The sequence below is a fragment of the Trachypithecus francoisi genome, unplaced genomic scaffold (assembly GCF_009764315.1).
Source record: "Trachypithecus francoisi isolate TF-2019V2 unplaced genomic scaffold, Tfra_2.0 Lachesis_group15, whole genome shotgun sequence".
Classification (NCBI taxonomy): Eukaryota; Metazoa; Chordata; class Mammalia; order Primates; family Cercopithecidae; genus Trachypithecus; species Trachypithecus francoisi.
The window spans coordinates 85,520,131-85,539,598 of NW_022681460.1; positions in this window are offsets into that span (position 1 = coordinate 85,520,131).

Below are 19,468 nucleotides of genomic sequence, written 5' to 3' on the forward strand. Positions count from 1 at the left end.
CCAGGTTCAGAAGTGCAAAGCACTGAGATTAAAGAGTCACAAAGCAGGCTGGCTTTGGAGCTATAGACAGGTAGATTGTGTGGCAGGAAAAAGGTGGGGCAGAGAGACTGTGAGGGTTTAGGTGGGCAGGCACAGTGTAGCATTTTTGGAAATGCAGCATTGGGAACCTGAAAGGTCATGAAAGGATTGAACACGGAAAACTGAGATCTTACATAACAAGTAGTGGATGAGCACAGGAAGCAGGCTCCACACACTGGACAATAGAAGACCGAAATGTTAGTCATAGGATTGAGGATCCTGAGCAATAGTAAGAGCTACTGGGCAACTGAACCTTGCAAATGTTATCTTATTTACCCTTGCACAACCATTTCAGGTAAGTACTTTCCCTGTATGGTCAGACAAGAGAACTAAAAATCAGAGGAGATAAGTGAGTTGCCTGGTTATACATCTAAGAACGTAATTCGGTCCATATTTGACCATCCAAGCCCATTCAAGTCCATCCAAACATTTTCCAATTCACCAAGACTGTCAGGGTGCAAACCTGAGTGTTCTTAGGCAACATTCTGTTCAAGCCAGGTCTGGAGCTTGTGGTGTTTCTCAAAACAACCTGTGCACACCTCCAATAAGAATCACTTTAGCAGCTCTTAAAAATTCACACTCCTGGGACTCTTCCACAGCTATTCTGACTCAGAAGGTCTGGTGTGGATCGTAAGAATTTCAATTGTCTTCGAATTCCTGATCCAAGATGACCAGTGACAATGCTTCATTCTACTGTCCACAGCAATTGAATTACAGTTGGCATAAGACAGGTAGGGTTAATAGGCATCTTCTCCAGGATTAATATAAGTACATTTGGAGAGAGCAATATTCTTTCCACCAATATTGCTAAGCTTCGAGGAGGTGAGCTGGATCAGCTGGGGTTCATCTTTCTACCATGTAGAAAGAGCCTTCATGTAGAATGTTGCAAATCACAAATAAGCACATCAGTGTTTGAGTTTTTGGACACAGTCATGTTTGAAGTCTACCTTGAATCTCCTGGCTCCTGGTTCTTTGAGCCCATGCTTCTTTTAAAAAAAAATCATAAATTAATTGGAATTAATTGTCTGTCACTTGCAACCAGAAGGCCTAGTATGAAACATACCAGAAGGTTTCCATGAGCATAGTGTGAATCTCCAGGGTAATGGGACTTCTGACCCCACCGAGGTCATCCTTAGGGTTCAGAGCAGAGGGTCTAAAATCCATGTTGTTTTTATTGTGCCTCTTGATCCTCACATGATCCTTGGCTGATTTTTCCCACTTACATGCCTTCAAATACCACAATGATTCAAAAAATCAATCACTCTACCTATATCATTCTACTGTGGTTTTGATCAATAATTCAAACACCTGTAGGACATTCCCACTTATATACCCCACCAGGCATCTCAAATTCAATGGGTACAAAAGCGCATTAATGATATCCCTCAGTCCTCCTGGATGTGATTCACCTCTCGTTCTCCTGTGAAAGGCACTGCCATTCTCCCAGTTCCCAAGCCAAAAGCCTAGACATTCTATTGAATACCTCTCTTTCCATCACTATACCTATACCTATCTTTCTATTACCACATTAAGTTGGTTCTGCCATCTAAACTCCAAACATACATCTAAGCTCCCAGATACAGTTTTCAAAGCTATTTGTAATTTGATCATTGTTTACCCAAATTATTCCAATTTTGTTCTTTCACTGCCTTGGATTTTATGTAATAGCCATATTAAACTTTTTCAGTGCTTCAAAGCAACATCCATACTCTCTTTTACTATTGGACCTTCCTATAAGTTGATCAAGTCATCTAGAACTTTCTTCCCTTACCTCTCTCTCTCTTTGCCTAGTGAACTCCTGTTCACTCTCTATGACCCAATCAAGATGTCACTTTTGAAAAGCTTTGTCTATAATCCTGAGTCTGGCTTAGGTTTTACTATTACAAGTTGTCACAGTGCCCCAGTAGTTCCCTATTGTACAAATATTTAGTATGTTCAGTTTACTGTTTAATTTTTTTGAGAGAAATAAAATTTACGTAAGTGGAGAAAATTATATTGAGGATGGAAACATTAAATTATTTCTTCTCAAATTAATTTTTAAGTTTAAACCAATACAATTATTCACATGTTTTTTAATGGATGAAATTATTCTAAAATTTATCTAGATGAGTAACTGAACAAAAAATAGCTTCAAAATTTCAAAAATTAAAAATAAAATAAAGGGAAGTTAGCTTTATCAGACATGTAAACCTCTTTTAAAGCTCTAAAGGCTAGAACACCGCTTAAAATTCTTCAGGGGCTTTAAAATTCCTTAACAAGGACAAATTCCTTAACAAGGGCCTACCTGAGTTGTATTTATTCGGTAGCACCTAATTCCCCTCCAGAATCCTATGTACACGGCAGTCTGGGAAGTGTAGTGTTACCTTACCAGACTATACAGGAAAGGAAAGCAAACCAGAAGGAGGTGGGGATGGATGTTGAATGCCAATCAGTCATATCTGCTATAATGCATCTCCAGACTTGGAGTTTTTTAACGGAATTTTTGGGAGCTTTCTTTTGGAAGTAATTTTCCCCACTTCCCCGCCATTCCCCAAACATAAACTTCATAAGAATAAGAATTATGTCTATTTTGTTCATTATTATATCCATAGTGCCACGCACACAGAAGACACTCAAAATAAATATCATAAATATCTGTTTCATTAAAATTATTTATTTACTTTAGAGATAGGGTCCCATCCTGTCACCCAGGCTGGAGTGCAGTAACACCAACCATGGTTCACTGCAACCTCAACCTCTTGGGCCAAAGATAACCTCCTACTTCAGCCTCCCAAGTAGCTGACACTACAGGCACATACCACCACAGCTGGATAATTTTTTAACTTCTGTTTTTGTAGAGACCGAGGTCTTACTATGTTGTGCAGGCTGGTCTGAAACTCCTGGCCTGAATCAATACCCCCACCTTGGTCTCCCAAAGTGCTGGGATTACCGATGGGAGCCATCATGCCCTGCCTGGTTAAAATTTAAATAAAAAGAGTCCTCATTACACTTTGAACATCATACCCACTCTTAAGATAGTGACCATTTTGAAGACTACATGTTAACACAACCAATAACAAGCTACACCAAGATGACATTGACAGTGACGGGCTTTGGGTTCCATGTCATGTAAGGAATGGGATGGAATGGAATATATTTTACCTGAAAACAGAAACTCAAGCAAAAAGGGAACTTTGACTTCAATGATTTGAAAAGTCTGTCACATGGAAGAAGAAACAGACTTCGGGAAGTAGGACTAGAGTCAATGGGTAAACAGTACACAGAATCAGAATTCAGGAGGTGGCAAGTGTCTTCTATGGGAAATGGCCTACAACAGTAGGGTTTCAGTGGGTGGAGGAAGAGGTGGGCTGAATGACTTCTGAGGCCTTTAGATCTTAGGCTAAAGCAGAAGTAGACCTGTATCTTCCAAATGCTTGTTGAAATGCTTGATTATGCAAGTGTTAATGTCTCATTTCTTTAGGGCTAAATTGGGTTATTCATCCCCTTAGATTGTGGCAAACAAAGCCTTCAGACCACTCCTGAGCTACACCATGTCTGAACCGTAGGTCTAGTTACACGGCAGGCCATCTGTCATCTCTCCTCTTCCAGTCACCTTACACTGAGTAAGGTTATCCCTGGGCACTTCACACATTGTTAGCAATATGCACTTTCAATTATACTCATTTGCTATTCACCCCATACTTTCTTGGTAGGAGGCTGATAGCTTTCTCCTCGCCTTAAAAGCAAGCAGAGGCACAGACACCTGAAGTAGTTTTCATGAGGTCACTGAGAATTAGATAAAGGCTCAGGAGCCAGCATGATGCTTAATTCCTGGAGTCACACACTCCCACTGTGGCTCTACAGGAGGCCTTGGCTGAGAATCTCAGGAAGCCATGGTGGTGGCTTTAGTTCTACTTTTCTACTCACGCTTTAGAATGAGCAAAGCAATAATTGTGTGTTTTTAGAAACCATTTTTAAAGAAAGAAAGAAACACAGAACCAAGAACATAACTCATTGACAGGACATTTATTTCATAGTGCAATGCCTGGGTTCTAATTACTTCCTTGTTCCATAAGATTCTGGAGTCAGATCACCTCAGTAGGAAAGGTTTTTACTAAATCCACGTGAATGTGCTATTTTAGTGGAAAAGTTGATCTTATTCATTCCTCCCATGTATTGCTTTAACCATAATGGAACTGAATCAAGAACACTTAACAGACGGGTGCTTATACAAAGGGACACTTTCAGTTTGTAGCTATAAGTGCATTTCCATCTGCCCATCCGTGAATTATTCAACCAACACGAAACAGCACTGTTTGGAAGTAGGGATTTTATAAATGGTGAAATTTAAATGAGTTCTCCCAAGCCCACTCCTGTATTCTCAATTCCCTAAAATATCGGGGGAAAAAAAGGAAACTATATCAGCAACTCCAACACAGGCAAATCTAGCCAATGGCTGTTTATCATTACCAGTTCTGTGGAATTTTTTAATTTTTCCAAGAAAACAGAAGGAAGTTGGTTTTCAAAAAAAGGGACATCAAAAAAAAAAAAAAAAAAAAAACGAAACACAACAAAAAAAAAACCTTCCATTCAACCCTTAAATGTATTACCCAACATCCATATCTTTATTCTGAAATAATTTTCCTTAAAGGAAAAAAGATAACAGATTCATTCCTCATAGATATTTAATTTTTCCTGACCATGATAGTAACCCTGGAGAGATGCAACTGTCCACAGGGGAGAAAGGGGAAAGAAAAGTTAGGTACCGGATCTCTCACTTTCTGTATAAAGTATCACACTGACAGCAACTGCAACTGAGCTAGTAAACTCTGCCTCTCTTCTGAAAAAGTATTTTAAAGTGTTTTTGGTTTAAGTACGCATATTACACAATCAAAAGTGAAAACCTTTCTGGAAGAATCCCAATTAAAATGTATCAGAATGACATATATCTTTAGAGTCACACAAAATCCAGTTTCTTTCATCAGCCTTTTCAAAGACTCAAGGACAGAATTTCAAAAATTGTGCCATTTAACTCCTCAGTGTGAAAACACCTTATAAGATGAAGAAAATCAGAGTTAAATACCAAGTTGTATAGCTTTTTGTTGACTTTCTTTGCTTCTTCTACTTGCTTTCTGTGTATTTGTTTGCTGCAGAAGAATCAGAAAGAATGAGAGGTATATGTCCTTCCCCCACAAACCCAACCTTGGTGGCAAGCAAGGATGTAAAGCCTGAAGATCTGTTACTTCCTTTACTCCTAGTGGAGAATTAGAAGATTTGTAAAATATCTGTCTTATGGGGGCGCTTTGGGTGTGAAAAATAGAGATCCATGGGGTTGGGAGTGGTGGTGCTGAGTGGTTGAACTGAAAAAGCTTGCTCTGACCAGAAAAGCAGATGGGAGCATAGAGGAGGAACAGGGGTCCTCCCTGGGAAGGCAAGGTTCAGGGGTGAGGAGGAACAGCTGCCTCAGCATTGTAGGGTGGTGACAGTACCCCTGGGAGGGGAATACCTGTCTCGTGCATCTTGACAGGCCAGACTCCAGGAAGTGGAACTTGACACTCTGCAAAGACCAAATGCCCATTGTTGGTAAGACCAGCAGAACCACCTGCTGATCTTCTATGTGCTGGTCTTCCATGTGCTGCTGCTATAATTAGCAGTGACCAAGAACACCACACAGGGGAGGGCCTTTAATATAAAACCTGCCCTGAATTAAGATTTCTTGGAACTTTGAGTAACCTGGTGGAACTGGGGGAACAGGAATCTAATAAACAGTGAGACTGAATTTCCCACAATTACACCAAGATGGATTGGAAAATATTTCATTTTATTTAAAGGGCGAAAGAAAATGACACATTTTGCATCCTAAAGTAAAATAAAACATTTATCAGATGTCTTACTATGTGTGTGTGTGTTTACTTCCACATTTTCAGGAGATTGCAAACCAAAAGTCCAATTCTAATAACAATTCAATAGCTTAGAACTGTGGACACTATGAAGAACTATGTTTCCGATAAAAATGAAAAAAAAATTGCCCATGGAAAGTAGATACACTGGTTTTCAAAGATTTAATTAACTTACAGTGTTATTTATTTAAAAGGGAAAATATTATAATGATGCTGGTAATTAAATCAAAGAGGAATAATTTTGGAAAATTTTTTAATTTTTCTATATCATGAATGCTGGCACCGAGGAAAAACAGATTGTTAGGAGTTGGGTTTTATTATTTCTCATTTGTTCAAGAAGGTAGTGAACAACTTTTGTGTTACCTGGTTTGCAGCACAAGTTACCAGATGGCAACAGTGACCCAACATTGCTTGGTTGCTACTTAAGGAAGGTCGTAGAAACGTTGTCTGTGGGGAGTATGGTGGAGCACCACACTCAGGCACAAGAGGCAACCATCATTTGTGTCCTGCATAAGGGAAGTTTGCGATGGAACCCTCTTGGGGACTGTGTATGACCTTTTTCACTCACATGGGTTGGGATGTCACATACTGTTTGACCATCTGAGCTTGCACTCTGTGGCAAACTTTCATTCTGCAAAGCTTTCAGAATGAGCTTTATGCAAAAGCAGAGTGAGCAGCCACCCTCCTGTGTGCTTGAAGAAACATTCATTGTATGAGGCCCCTGCCAAAAAAAGATTCACCCCACCAACCCTACAGAAGACAAGAAATACAAGTATTAATATCTTTGCATCAAAGCTCCTGGTAAATGTGTATATTTCCTGGGAAGGTCATCCTTTTTCCAAAACTCTGAATTAGGATCATACTTCCATATAGAGTGGAAATAAGAACACGTGCCTATGTCAGATGACCAAATGTCAACAGTGAATATGTTACAGGGAGAGCTTTCTTCCCAGAGTTAAAAAAAATAGTATAAAACAACCAACTACATTCCATACAGATATCTTTGCCCATCTAAACAATATTAAAATGGTGAGAACAACCCATAATAGTACCACCAACAGAAACATCTTCTCCAACTAAAGGCACAGACAGTCTTTCAGCCTCCCAGGATGAGGCCCAGCCTGCAGCAGTATCCTGAAGATTATCAACAGCTCCTTCTGCTCTCTGCCCTTGGAAATGAGGGATACCACACCTGCAGGAAAGAGACAGTGCCCCATTAGGAGGTGGAGTGTATGCCAACAGAGAAGAAGGAAGATGAGGGGGACAAGGGGAAAATTCATGTAATTACTCCAGAACAGACTTAGCTCAGTGCCTACTTATTCTCACAACAAAATTCCTGTCTTCTTCAATCATCTTAAATCTTAAATCATGCTTCAAAAAATAATTATGTAGCTTCTTTTTATGAATTAACATATTCACCAGCCAATTTGAGATTATAGTCATAAGTCGGTATCTTGAACTATTACACATCTATTATACATGCATTCACTTGCTTCACACTTGGAGCAATTGTACTTCTAACAGCTTATTTGAAACTTCAAACAAATAATTCGTCTTTCATTGCATTATACTAAGTCTCACCAAAGTACTGAGACTGAAATTCAGATAGTGACTAGAAGGGCAGCGGCAGAGTGAGCCTGAATTCTGTGTGCTAAAGAAAGTGGGATAGCAGAGTTTAGGGCATCTTATTAGTTTGCTAGAGTTGCCTTAACAAACTGAATGGCTTAAAACAACTGAGATTTATTGTCTCATAGTTCTTAAGGCTAGAAGTCTGAAATCAAGGTGTTAGCAGGGCCATGCTCAATCTGAAACCTGTAGGGGTTTCATCCTTCCTTGCCTCTCTTCCTAGAGCCCGGTGGTTGCCAGCAATTGTTGGATTTTAGATACATCATTCTAATTCTCAGTCTTCTCATGGCTGTCTTCCCCCTGTGCATGTCTGTGTCTGTGCCTAAATTTCCCCTTTTTGTATGAATACTAGTCATACTGGATTAGGGTCTACCCAAAGGACCTCATTTTAATTCAATTACCTCTGTAAAAACTCCATTTCCATGTAAGATCACATTCTGATACTGTGGGTTAGGGCTTCGACATCTCTTTTCGGGAGGAGACGATTCAACCCCTAACAGGGTTGTCAATGAGTACCAAACGATAAACTGAATTGTTAAAAGAAAAAAAAATGTATCAAAGGCAAGGCATACTACTTCCAAAAATCCTAAGAGAAGAAAATAAAAGCAGAAAGTTTCTAAATGATTATGGGATGGAAAGATGAGAAAAATAAACTCCCGTTCTGGAGAGCTGCCCATAAGTAAGGCTATGGTTTGAATGTTTATGTCTTCTCCACAATTCATATTGGAATGTAATCTCTATTGTGGTGGAATTGAGAGGTGGGGCCTTTAGGAGGTGATTGGGCCAAGAGAACTTTACTAAGGGGATGAGGGGAACTAGCTAGGCCCTTTGCCTCTCCATCCCTTCCATCATGTGAGGATGCCGCACAAAAGCCTGTCTATGAGGAATGGGCCCTCCCCAGATGAATTTGCCAGTACCTTGATCTTTCCAGCCTCCAGAAAGGTGAGAAATTAGATTTCTTTTGTTTGTAAATTACCCAGTCTGTGGTATTTTGCTATAGGAGCACAAACAAGGTAACATAGTATAAAACAGGGAAGGGGGTGCTGCTAAAAAAAAAAAAAAAAAAAAAAAAGGTAGGACAACACAAGAGAAGGCAGGACAATTGCGATGGCAAACTTTGTCCACTTCACATCTTTAGATCGGGCTGGTTTGAGATGTTTTCGTATGTGTAGGGAAAAGACAGTTTAGGTTTATTCCCAGGTGGATAAATAGCAAATCATATTTGTGCCCTGTGATTTAGCCAAGCCACTTCATATTTTCTTTTGAAAGTGGGTTTTAAAAAATGATGACATCTAAATGGAAGTTACAGACATAGTAAGGTTGTCAATGGGTCAGAAATATGGACCTCAAAGTTTTACTTGTCTGTAGTGGACTGTATCAGGCTATAGCGGGCTCCTAACAAGATAATTTAAGCCCCAGAACCTGAGAATGTTGCTTTCTGTGAAAAAGCGTCTTGCAGATGTAATTAAATTTAGGATTTTGAGATGAGGTGATCATCCTGTATTGTCCAGGTGGGCCCTAAATCCAATGACAGGTGTCTTTGTAGGAGACAGACACAGACACAGAGGAAAGAGTGATGTGAAGATGCAGGTGGAGATCATCGCCAAGGAATGCCAAAGTCACCAGAAGCTAGAAGAGGCAAACAGCAGATCACCCCCTAGAGCCCCAGAGTGAGTGTAACACCGAAACCTGTGAGATAATACATTTCTGTTGTGTTGCGCCACCTAGTTGCTGTTATTTTGTCGTGGCAGGCCTAGGAAATTAATACATGGTTATTTCCAAATGTAGTTTTGAAGAAAGTGGAGGCTCAATTTTTTAAATTTTTTGTTGCTTTCACAGTAAATAATTTCCCTTACTAAAAGAGTACCACTAACAGATATCTACTCATATTGCTTTTTACCATTGCTCCAGTGCCATTTTATGACTTTTTATAACTGACAAAGTACATCTTTTTCTTTTGTTATTATACTTTAAGTTCTGGGATACATGTGCCAAACGTACAGGTTTGTTACATTGGTATACATGTGCCATGGTGATTTGCTGCTCCTACCAACCCATCATCTACATTAGGTGTTTCTCCTAATGCTATCCCTCCCCTAGCTCCCTACCCCGCAACAGGCCCCAGTGTGTGATGTTCCCCTCCCTGTGTCCATGTGTTGTCATTGTTCAACTTCCACCTATGAGTGAGAACACGCAGGGTTTGGTTTTCTGTTTCTGTGTTAGTTTGCTGAGAATGGTGATTTCCAGCTTCATCTATGTCCCTACAAACGACATGAACTCATTACATTTTATGGCTGCATACTATTCCATGGTGTATATGTGCCACATTTTCTTTATCCAGTCTATCACTGATGGGCACTTGGGATGGCTCCAAGTCTTTGCTATTGTGAACAGTGTTGCTGTTCACATGCTGAAAGAACATGGACATATGTCTTTATAGTAGCATGATTTATAATCCTTTGGGTATATACTCAGTAATGGGATTGCTGGGTCAAATCGTATTTCTGGTTCTAGATCCTTGAGGAATTGCCACACTGTCTTCCACAATGGTTGAACTAATTTACACTCCCACCAACAGTGTAAAAGTATTTCTAATTTCTCCACATCCTCTCTGGTATCTGTTGTTTCCTGGCTTTTTAACAATCGCCATTCCAACTGGCGTGAGATGGCGTCTCATTGTGGTTTTGCTTTGCATTTCTCTAATGACCAGTGATAATGAGCTTTTTTTTTTCATACGTTTGTTGGTCACATAAATGTCTTCTTTTCAGAAGTATCTGTTCATATCCTTTTACCACTTTTTGATGGGATTGTTTGTTCTTTTCTTGTAAACTTGTTTAAATTCTTTGTAGAGTCTGGATATCAGTCCTTTGTCAGATGAATAGATTGCAGAAGTTTTCTCTAGTTCTGTAGGTTGCCTGTTCACTCTGATGATAGTTTCTTTTGCTGTGCAGAAGCTCTTTCATTTAATTAGATCCCATTTGTCAATTTTGGCTTTTGTTGCCGTTGCTTTTGGTGTTTTAGTCATGAAGTCTTCGCCCATGCCTATATTCTGAATGGAATTGCCTAGGTTTTCTTTTAGGGTTTTTATGGTTTTAAGTCTTATGTTTACATCTTTAATCCATCTTGAGTTAATTTTTTATAAGGCATAAGGAAGGGGTCCAGTTTCAGTGTTCTGCATATGGCTAACCAGTTTTCCCAACACCATTTATTAAATAGGGAATCCTTTCCCCATTGCTTGTTTTTGTCAGGTTTGTCAAAGATCAGATGGTTGTAGATGTGTGGTGTTATTTCTGAAGCCTCTGTTCTGTTCCATGGGTCTATATATCTGCTTTGGTACCAGTACCATGCTATTTTGATTACTGTAGCCTTGTAGTATAGCTTAAAGTCAGGTAGCATGATGCTTCCAGCTTTGCTCTTTTTGCTTAGGATGGTCTTGGCTATATGGGCTCTTTTTTGGTTCCATATGAAAGTTAAAGTTGTTCTTGCTAATTCTGTGAAGAAAGTCAATGGTACTTGATGGGGATAGCATTGAATCTATAAATTACTTTAGGCAGTATGGCCATTTTCACCATATTGATTCTTCCTATCCAGAGGCTCAATTCTTGTAGTGTCAGTTCTGATGGTCCAAGTTTAGGTTATAAGACTTTCCCACATTCAGCTCTTAAGTCACATTATCAGATGTCTGTGCATGTGCCATACATCACCTGATACAATTAAATGAGGAGCAAACAGAATTATATTCATTAAGTCAATAAATATTTAGGGAGTATCTTGAATATTTAAGTGTTCCAGATGCTAGGGAAGGCAGTGGATAAACTTCCTGCCTTCTCGAAGTTTACTCTCAGGTGGAAGACCCAGAAAATAAGCAAATAGACAAACAAAAATTAACATATGAGGCAGAGATAGGTGCACTGAAATACAGCAGGGTGAGGTAAGGGAGCTGTGAGCTTTGTAACGAGGATGATCAGGGAAGGACTTTGAGGATACAATCTTAGAACAAAGACTTAAAGAAAGTGAGAGAGTGAGCCCTGCACAGAAATGGTGAAGTCATTTCCAGGTAGAGAGAAAAAAGTGACGAGGCTGAGGCAGGCAGAGTGGCCGAGCTGGGGAGAGGGGATGGAGACTGCAGTCATGTGGACTTTTAGGCACAGTAAGGGCTTTGGATACATTCTAAGTGTGGTGGAGTGGGAATCAGCTTTCTCTCTCTCCAGGCAGAGAGTGGCTTGCAGGTAGTTAGTCCTTCTTGGTCAGTAGCCACCAAAACTTTCCTACCACTGGTGGAGGCAGAAATTACCCGCTCCCAGGTCCCAAGACTGACTATGTGTTTGCCTCCCCTGGAACAGAAGATGAATTCCCTGCATCCCAACACTTGGAGACCTTCAAAGGTCCTGATTTCTTCCAGCAGGGGTCTGAATGAGCCTGATTATTGAAGCAAAACTTCCCATTTACCTACTGATTGGAGGGTTTTTGAGCATCTGGAAGCCAGAACAAAAGTGGTGAGTCAGGTTTTGAATCCATTTTCCCAAGGCCTTAAATGCCCTCAATGGATGGATGATGGCATTCAGGAGGGAATAAAGAGGTCATTGCAGGGGAACACTGAGCAATCTCAGGGCTGGGGCATGCGGGCACTATACATGCTGCCTGGTGAGGCGTCGCTGCCTGGGCCCCAGAGGTTCTGCCTCACTCCTTAATACTTCTTCTTTCTCTCTGCCTTATGCTCTCCTCTAAGTCCTCACTTTCTGTTGACCCTGTTTATAACCCTTCTTGAGGGTATACTATTGCTGTGTTTTTTCTTTCTAAGTCGGTGCTGAGGTGTCTAGAGAGCATCTATAAACTCTAGCCCCAGCCAGGCACGGTGGCTCACACCTTTAACCCCAGCACTTTGGGAGGCAGGTGCCTTCTGGGAAAAGCAATAATCTCCATTAGTTTAAGTAACTTGCACCAGATTTCCCTGTAGGTATAGAATTACAGGGGTGTACGTTTGAACAGAGAGCAAGGAAAACACCAGGATCATGGGCTAAGCAGCGAGTTCAGGAAGGAAAAACAAAAAAATGTTTTGTGCTCATGTCGTGTCTTAGGAGAGGAGGCCCATGGGCATAACTGGATGGAGGTTTTAGTGTCTGGGTGAAGTAGGCTTGGCATGCAGGCAGGGGGCGAAGTCATCTCCAGCACTGAGATTTCAGGCCAGAGAGATGTCATCTAAGATGTGTGACTGCAGCGTCCTTTTCAAGCGAGTACCCACTTGAGTTGATGTGGGCCTCTGGGATGTAAACTACAAGCCCCCCAAACCAGTAGTAAGAGGTTACAAGTGGGGTCTGTGCTGCACCTGACAAGGCTTTTGTAAGGGGTGGAAGTTTACGTTCTGTTGGGTTCCATATCAGACGGGCAGTGACCTGGCCTGTGGGACAACAGTTCAGGAGTCCCTGGAGCGTATGTGCCCCGAGACTGGCCTCCAGCCCTAGTGAGATAGGGGAAAGATTGAAAATTTAATTATAAGTAGCTTAAAGCCTGATGCAACATAGAGAACTTCAGGGGTAATGTTGGACTGGAATTTGAAAAGGGATTGTTTGAAGACATCCTTATGTCTCTCAGTTAAAGCACCTATTTGGGGCCTATTTGCAACATAAATGTTCTGTCAAATGTCTCTTTCAGAAGCCCAGCATTGCGTATTTTAAGAAGTAAAATGCATGTCTTGGTTACTACCAGTTATGTCTGTATATCTGAAGGGAATGAGGCATGTTTTTGGCAAGGCCTTGTACTGTGGATTTAGTATGTGAGGGAACATGATTTTCCTTCATGTTTTGAGTATCTGTGAGGCAAGAGGTTTCTAGTTTTTTACCTTGAAGGGGAGAATTTTTAGGTTATGGATCAATCATTGATAATAAACTATATACAAATAGTTGATAATAGCTGAACATGAGACTATTTGTTGATCAAGACACCCAGTACTAAGATGACTGCCTGAAGTATGGCCAAGAGTGTTATTTATTGGGTCCCATCTTTTATTAGGGACATCCTGGCTAAGAGATGGAAAGCAGCAACATTTTACCAAGCTCCATCATGTATGATGGTGAACCACGCTTTCACAAAGTCTGTGAACTCCCATTACTATTCACTCAGTTCATCGCAACTAGACAAGGGGTCTGGGGGACAAATGACCTCCTTCAGCATCTGGCATCTGGCAAGGGACTGATGACAATGGAAGCCACCATCTCCTCTAGGTGGAATGTACCAGCGGGTCCAGGTTATGATCCATCCTGTCCTGTGGAGGTCCCAGTTGCAATGCTGAGCTTGTGAGGTGCTGTTGCCATGATGAAAAGCACAGGGAGCAGCTTCATTTAGAGGGTCACAGGTTTAGGGTCTGTGACAGCCTCTATTTTTAAGACAGCCCAGTAGATAACCAGGCATTTGTTGTTTTGATGGTGTACAGCACAAGGCTGAAAGGGATCATTTCTCATACCAGGAGTCTTGGGGCATCAAATGGCCATCATAAGGGGTCCAGAGGCATGAAGAGAGGTTGCCAAAGCCTCTATAGTGAAGGAGCTTCTAAGGGAACTAACAAGAGTGCCTGGTGATTTTAATTTGCAAATAAAATTTATAAATGAAAATATGTTGCCACCAGAACCTAAAAGGTACTAAAAGATATTGAATTTATATGTTCTGCTGTTGTTGTTGTTGTTGTTTTGAGACGGAGTCTCACTCTGTCACCAGGCCAGAATGTAATGGCACGATCTCGGCTCACTGCAACCTCCACCTTCCGGGTTCAAGCGATTCTCCTGCCTCAGACTCCTGAGTAGCTGGGACTACAGGCACCCACCACTACAGCCAGCTAATTTTTGTATTTTTAGTAGAGAGGGGGTTTCACCATGTTGGCCAGGATGGTCTCAATCTCTTGATCTCGTGATCTGCCCACCTCGGCCTCCCAAAGTGCTGGGATTATAGGCGTGAGCCACTGCACCTGGCTATGTTCTTAATGAGTGTGTCAATTGAGTCTCCTTGGAGGAGGATGCTGTCAACATACTGTAATGTCTACCTGTGTTCCTGCAGAAAGTGGAACCCATTGAGATCTTATCTGCAAAGACTGTGTATGACAAAGCTGTTGAAGTACCCATGGGTAGCCTAGTAAAGGTATGCCACATTATGTCTCTTCAGAGCTAAAGGCAAACTGCAGCTAAGAGACTGTTGAAACAGGCGCTGAACAGAACATGCTGACCAAATCTGTAACAGCAAAATATTCACCAGGTATTGATTGAATAGCAGTAATTTTAATAATATGAGGGTAGGCCGGGCGCGGTGTCTCACGCCTGTAATCCCAGCACTTTGGGAGGCCAAGGCAGGCAGATCACAAGGTCAGGAGATAGAGACCATCCTGGCTAACACGGTGAAACCCCGTCTCTACTAAAAATACAAAAAATTAGCCGGGCGCGGTGGCGGGCGCCTATAGTCCAGCTACTCAAGAGTCTGAGGCAGGAGAATGGCGTGAACCTGGGAGGCAGAGCTTGCAGTGAGCCGAGATTGTGCCACTGCACTCCAGCCTGGGGCACAGAACAAGACTCCTTCTCAAAAAAAAAAAAAAAAAAATGAGGGTATTGGGTATGAGGGCATTGGTGGTTGAGACCACAGTATTAAGGTTGTAGTAATTCATTATAAGATACCTTTTATTTTTCCCAGAATAGAGAACAGGAAAAATTGGCCTGTCAAAGTAGTTGCAGTGGGGATAATCAGCCCTTTATTGAGGTTATATGTGTATGCTTTAATCCTTGGAAGCCTTGTTTTAACTTACATTGGGTCATATTAACTATCATAAGTGTGGGGTGGGGAATGGCCAGGGAGGTCCCATTTTATTAAGACAATTTGTAAGTACCAAAAAATTACTTTTATTTTAATTTATTATTTATTGTGTCAGAGCATCTATTCCCAGCCTAGAGTGCATTATAACAATGAGTACTATGACTGTGGAAAATTTAGGCAAGGCTATAGTTAAAGTGAGGCATACTCATTTTTCTCTTTTTTATATTTAGTTACCTTCTCAAGATGATAGGGCATCTTAGTGGCCTGTCCAGGTATAACTATAATTTGAACCTCAATATTGATTAAGCCTATGAGGTTTCATCAATTGGTATATTTTTAGTAATTATTAAAATTGGAATCTTGTCATCATAAAGCTTCTGAGAGCCATCCCATTACATTAGAAATTAACATGCCTTCCAGCAACGTGACTCAAGACTTTTTTTTAACGGAAAAAAAAAATGTAGCTCAGGAATGATTGTACTAAGCTACATCTTTTCCCCCCTTAGGTTTTGCTACTCAGATTCTTTCCATCCTAGAGCATCCATCCTCCCACTGACCTTCCAAATGACTGCACATGCATGAGCTTGCCCAGCAGGGATCAGGTGAGCAAAATCCCCTCACCGAATCATAGGTGCATAGTCACTCTAAGCCACTAAATTTTGAGCTTATTAACTTACAGAAAAAAACAGCCTGCTTGATTCATTTTTGCTATCTTTGAAATAGTGGACATGTAGGGATGACAATGAAATTCATTTATTATTATTATTATTATTAAACCTGGGAATGCTGCCCGTTAGTATCTTTTCTTAAAAATTTAGATTCAGGGGTACATGTGTTGGTTTGTTACATGGGTATGTTGTGTGATGCTGCATTTGGGCTTCTATTGAACCCATCATCCAAAGAATGAACAAAGTATCCAATAGGTAGTTTTCAACCTTAGCCCCTTCCCTCCCTTCCCCCTTTTGGAGTCCCCAATGTCTATTGTTTTCATTGTTACATCCATGTGTACCCATGTTTAGCTCTCACTTATAAGTGAGAACATGTGGTATTTGGTTTTCTGTTTCTTTGTTCATTTGCTTAGAATATTGGCCTCCAACTGCATCCATGTTGCTGCAAAGAACATGATTTCATTCTTGTTTAGGGCTATATAGTATTCCATGGTGTATATGTACCACATTTTCTTTATCCAATCCACCATCAATGGGCACCTAGGTTGATTCCACATCTTTGCTATTGTGAATAGTGCTGCAATAAACATACAAGTGGCGGTATCTTTTTGGTAGAATGATTTATTTTCCTTTAGATATATACCCAGTAAGGAGATTGCTGGGTTGAATGGTAATTTTATTTTTAGTTCTTGGGGAAATCTCCAAATTGCTTTCCACGGGGCTTTACTAATTTACATTCCCACCAGCAGTGTATAAGCATTCCCTTTTCTCTGCAACCTTGCCAACATCTATTATATTCTTACTTTTTATTTATAATCATTATGACAGGTATGAGATGGTATCTCATTGTGGTTTTGATTTGCGTTTCTCTGATAATTCGTGATATTGAATATTTTTTCATGTTTGTTGGCTGCATGTATGTCTTCTTTTGAGAAGTGCCTGTTCGTGTCCTTTGCCCACTTTTTAATGGGGTTGTTTTTTTCTTGTTGATTTAAGTTTCTTATAAATTATGGATATTAGTCCTTTATCAGATGAATAGTTTGCAAATATTTTCTCCCATTCTGTAGATTGTCAATTTACTCCGTTGATAGTTTATTTTTCTGTGCAGAAGCTCTTTAGTTTAATTAGGTCTCAATTGTCAATTTTTTTTTGTTGTTGCATTTGCTTTTGAAAACTCAGCATAAATTTTTTACCTAGGCCAATCTCCAGAAGAGTATTTCCTAGGTTTTCTTCTAATATTTTTATAGTTTGAGATCTTACATTTAAGTCTTTAATCCTCCTTGAGTTAATTTTTATATGTGGTTAGAGGTAAGTGTCCAGTTTCATTCTTCTGCATATGCTTAGTCAGCTGTGCTAGCACCATTTATTGAATAGAATGTCATTGTTTACTTTTATTGATTTTGTCAAAAATCAGTTAGTTGTAGGTGTGTGGCTTTATCTCTGGGTTCTCTATTCTGTTCCATTTGGTCTATGTGTCTATTTTTGTACCAGTACCATGCTGTTTTGGTTATTGTAGTCTTGTACTATCATTTGAAGTCAGGTAATGTGATACCTCTGGCTTTCTTCTTTTTGCTTTGGATTGCTTTGACTATTCGAGATTTTGTTGTTGTTGCTCCATATGAATTTTAGAATAGTTTTTTGATAGTTCTGTGATTAATGACATTGGTAATTTAATAGGAAAGCATTACATCAGTAGATTGCTTTGGGCAGTATAGCCATTTTAATGATATTGATTCTTTTAATCCACAAGCATGGGATGTTTTCCATATTTTGTGCCATCTATGATTTCTTTTAGCAGTGTTTTGTAGTTCTTCTTGTAGATATCTTTTACCTCCTTGGTTAGATATATTCCTAGGTATTTTCTGCATGTGTGTGACTATTGTAAATGAGATTACATTCTTGATTTGGTTCTCTGCTTGAACATCACTGGTGTATAGAAATGATACTAATTTTTGTACATTGATTTTGTATCCCTATGTCATTTATCATGTCTGGGAGTCTTTTGGTGTAATCTTTAGTGTTTCCTAGGTGCAAATCATGTCATCAGTAAAGAGAGATGATTTGACTTCCTCTCTTCCTAGTTAGATGCCTTTTATTTCTTTCTCTTGCTTGATTGCTCTGGCTAGGACTTCCAGAATTATGTTGAACAAGGAGTAGTGAGAGTGGACATCCTTGTCTTGTTCATTTTTAGGGAGAATGGTTCCAACTTTTGCCCATTCAACATGATGTTGGCTGTGGGTTTGTCATAGATGGCTCTTATTATTTTGAGGTATGTTTCTTTGATGCCTAGTTTGTGGAGGGTTTTTGTCATAAACGGATGTTAGATTTTATTGAATGTTTTTTCTGCATCTCGTTTTGAGATGATCATATGGCTTGTGTCCATTCTGTTGATGTATCATGTTTATTGATTTGTGCATGTTGAGCCATGCTTGCATCCTCAGGATAAAATCCACTTGACCATGATGAATTATCTTTTAGATGTGATGTTGGATTCAGTTTGCTTATATTTTGTTGCGGATTTTTGCGTCTGTATTCATTAGTGATATTGGCCTGTAGTTTTCTTTTATTTGTTGTATCTTCGCCAGATTTTGGTATCAGGATAATACTGGTTTTATAGAATTAGTTATGGGTGGGGGGATCCCTCTTCACAATTTTTTGGAATAGTTTCAGCAGAATTGGTACCAGCTCTTCTTTGTAAATCTGGTAGAATTCAACTCTGAATCCCCCTCATCTGGGGCCATTTTTAGTTGATAGATTTTTTTTTTTTTACTGATTCAGTATTGTAACTCGTTATTGGTTTGTTCAGGGTTTCAATTTCTTTCTGGTTCAGTCTGGGGAGGTTGTGTGTTTCCAGAAATTTATCCATTTCCTCTAGGTTTTCTAGTTTGTGCACATAGAGATCTCTTGTATTTCTGTGGGATTGGTTGTAATGTCACCTCTGTCATTTCTGATTGGATTTTCTGTTTCTTTTTCTGTTAATATAGCAAACAGTCTACAAATCTTGTTTATCTTTTCAAAAAATCAACTTTTCATTTCATTGATTCTTTGTATTTTTTTGTGTTCTTGATTCCATTTAGTTCTCTGTCTTATTTTTTTTCCTGCAAGTTCTGGGTTTAGTTTGTTCCTATTTTTCAGGTTCCTTTATGTGCAACATTAGGTTAATAATTTGAAGTCCTTCTATCTTCTCCGTGTAGGCATTTAACACTTTCTCTTAACACTGGCTTTACCACATCCCAGAGGTTTTGTTATGTTGTGTCTCGATTTTCATTTGTTTCAAGGAATTTTTTGGTTTCTGCATTAACTTCACTATTCACCTAAAAGTCATTCAGGAGTAAGTTGTTTAGTTTCCATGGTATGTGTGGTTTTGAGAGTTCCTCTTGGTATTTATTTCTATTTTTATTCCCCCGTGGTCTGAGAAGATGGTTT